Here is a 2,928-nt window from a genome sequence, read left to right on the forward strand (position 1 = left end):
GTGTGTGTGTTTGTGTGTGTGTGTGTGTGTGTGTGTGTGTGTGTGTGTGTGTGTGTGTGTGTGTGTGTGTGTATAGTAGGCTGCGACATTTAGCTGAGAAAATATTAAATTTGACTTTTTCACTTGAAAGAAAAATGTATTTCTTTCATACGATTATGAAAATATTAATTCCTTATGTTAAATATTGCAACAATATCGATATCACAATAACATGCACACCGCATATTTTTTCCAATATGCCACAGCCGTGTCATGTCATATTTATGAAAAATCCTTCCTTTCTCCTGTTTTCCTCAGTTCCCATTCCATTAATCTTCGATGTTTTGATGGGAATAAAACCATCAATGTGGCATGGTATTGTTTTGGATTTTGTTTCGGTGCTGGGTCCTCATATATCAAGTTGCATTCTTGGTTGTTTTTCTACCTTTCTGTCATGAATTTACACCTCTTGCCACATGATGTGGAGTGCTGCACAATCTGTTTCCACTTGCCGACATTGTTCGCTGTTCTCAGCCTCGCACAGGGAGCTTATTGTGGTTATCTGGAGGCGACACTTGGGTTGCCTGTGTGCGCGTGTGTGTCAGGTAACGACAACAGAGGAAACTCAACAGGTCTGCTGGTGGCTGATTTTAAGACGAAGTGATACAAACTGAACACTTTGGCACTCCATAATTCAACTTTAAGGCAGCCGTAAGTTGTTTTGCTTCCAGTCTCTGCCTACGGCAGACAAGTGCAGCAGACTTTTCGCCACTGCCGTATTTTTTTTCTTGTCAGGCTTCTATTTCTTCAATTGTCTGCAGTCTGACATGTGTCATGACCTATCCTGAAGATTAAAGAGTGTATTAGCACCTCATGTATTTGTATGGACATAGAGAACACAAATCGTGATGGAAGAAGCAAGTTAGGAGGATGTGTGTGGCAGAATGATTGTTAGAAATGCTGAAAATTTAGTTTTCCATGTCTTTTTTTTTTTTAAGCTGACTTTCCTCCTTGGTTTCTCTGTGTTGAGATCTGACAACATAGTCTTCATCCATCCATTTTATCTTATCGTGTTTCAAAAAACGAAGACACAAATGAACCACTTGGCTCACACATACTGTAAGTTCACTGACTTGCTTGGTTGAGTAAACTGTAAAGTGTGTTTCGGGTTGGGGCAAAGTTCCTGTTTAAAAATTCAACTGATGACAAAGAAGTCAGACAAGACCAGCTGCTGCTTAAGGGATAATATGGCTTGTCAATGGAGTGGTACCCCCTTTATGGTCCTTTTTTTTTTTTTTTTTTTTTTTTTTTACGATAGCTTTGGGACATACTTGAAGAAAATGTCCATTTAGGTTTCGGGATACATTTGCCTGGAGGCGCAAGAATTGACACGTACAGTAGCATTTTTCTTAACTGTGTTTTATGTGCTGTTCGCTTGTTTTGCGGCACTTCCCAGCTTATTTGAACTTGCGTCAAAGTTTTCCAGCACAAACAGTAGAAACCGCCAACAGCGAACAGCCATTTGACGATCGATGAAGTCATGCTAAGCTCTCTGGATGTTTCCAACATCTCCTAACCACACGGGGTCCCTTCGACCCTTAATGGGCAAAATGGCGGCTTTTGTGTTTGCCAAAGTCTGGCTTGGGCGGCTGTCCCGTGCGAGGCGAGGCAGGGTCCCATCAGTGCTGCGGTTAACAAAGAAGTCATGCAAAGAGTCGCCTCACCCTTTTCACATTCTCTCTCACCCACTCTGCCTGGCGCGCGCCCCATTTGTCCCCACTTTGTGGTTTAAAAAAAAAAAAAAATGAAGGGAAGTGTGTGTGAGCTGATTGACCTGTTACTAAAGGACACCTCTGACACTCATCTTTGATGAGAGCAATTGAAGGCCGAGGTTATCTAGTCCACGAATCAACAGCCAACCACTTTGCACCGCGCCTTCAAAATAAAGAACCACTTTTCATTATTTGTCCTCACCTCATCCCCACGAGCCACACGGCCGCATCCCGATCAATCCCTCGTTCGGGGTGGCGAAGTTGTGTTGTGTAGAGCTTTTTTGTGACCGTCGCACGCCAATATTGATCCGGGTCCTGCCATTGTAACTGCCCTCAGGCTGCTCCAGCCAAGGGGACATGTAGCTGCTGGCTTTTTATGCGCGTGAAAGAAAAATTCATTCATCCATTTTCCATGCAGCCTGTCCTCATTAAGGGTCAACTGGAGTCCGTCCCAGTTCACTTTGGGTTAAAGGTAGACTACACCCTGGTCGCCAGTCCCCCAGAGGCCACCTAGATGCAGGTGACAGTTGACGCTCACATTCACACCGTCATTGAGCGCGAATGTGAATTGAACCCACGCAGCCCGCACAGAAGTGAGACAAATGTACAACTACACCATTGAAGGACCAATACTCTGTTACTATACTGAAGTAGATGCTTTCCTTGTTTGGAAACAGATACCTGTAATTTCTACTGCTTACTTTGTCAAAGTAGGCTTGTTAATTTTCACAGAGGTCAACTGTGGCGAAGGTCTTCATTGATTGGGAGCGTGGGATCTTATAAGTCGGGGGGGAAAAAAATGGAAATGCAGTGACATGGAGGTGATTAGTGACGATTGCAACAGATTCAAAGCAAATATATTCCCCATCTATGACCTTATTTAAAAGAATTGTTTGATGTTGTTGGCTAGAAGAATGATTTGCATTGTGTTTTGTACCAGCCTAAAAACCACCAACTGTTGAATCTGGAACCAAAAAAAAAAAAAAAAAAAAACAACCGAGAAGTAATTTGTATTTTTTCAGTTGATATCATTGGCTAAAGGTGGCACGGTGGTCGACTGGCTAGCACAGCGGCCTCACAGCATAGGTGCAGCGTTCGATTCTCGCTCCAGCCTTTCTGTGTGAAGTTTACATGTTATCCCTGTGCCTGTTCATCTCTGTGTGCCCTAGCGATTGGC

The sequence above is a fragment of the Hippocampus comes genome, unplaced genomic scaffold (genome assembly GCF_001891065.2).
Source record: "Hippocampus comes isolate QL1 unplaced genomic scaffold, H_comes_QL1_v1.1 scaffold174, whole genome shotgun sequence".
NCBI lineage: Eukaryota > Metazoa > Chordata > Actinopteri > Syngnathiformes > Syngnathidae > Hippocampus > Hippocampus comes.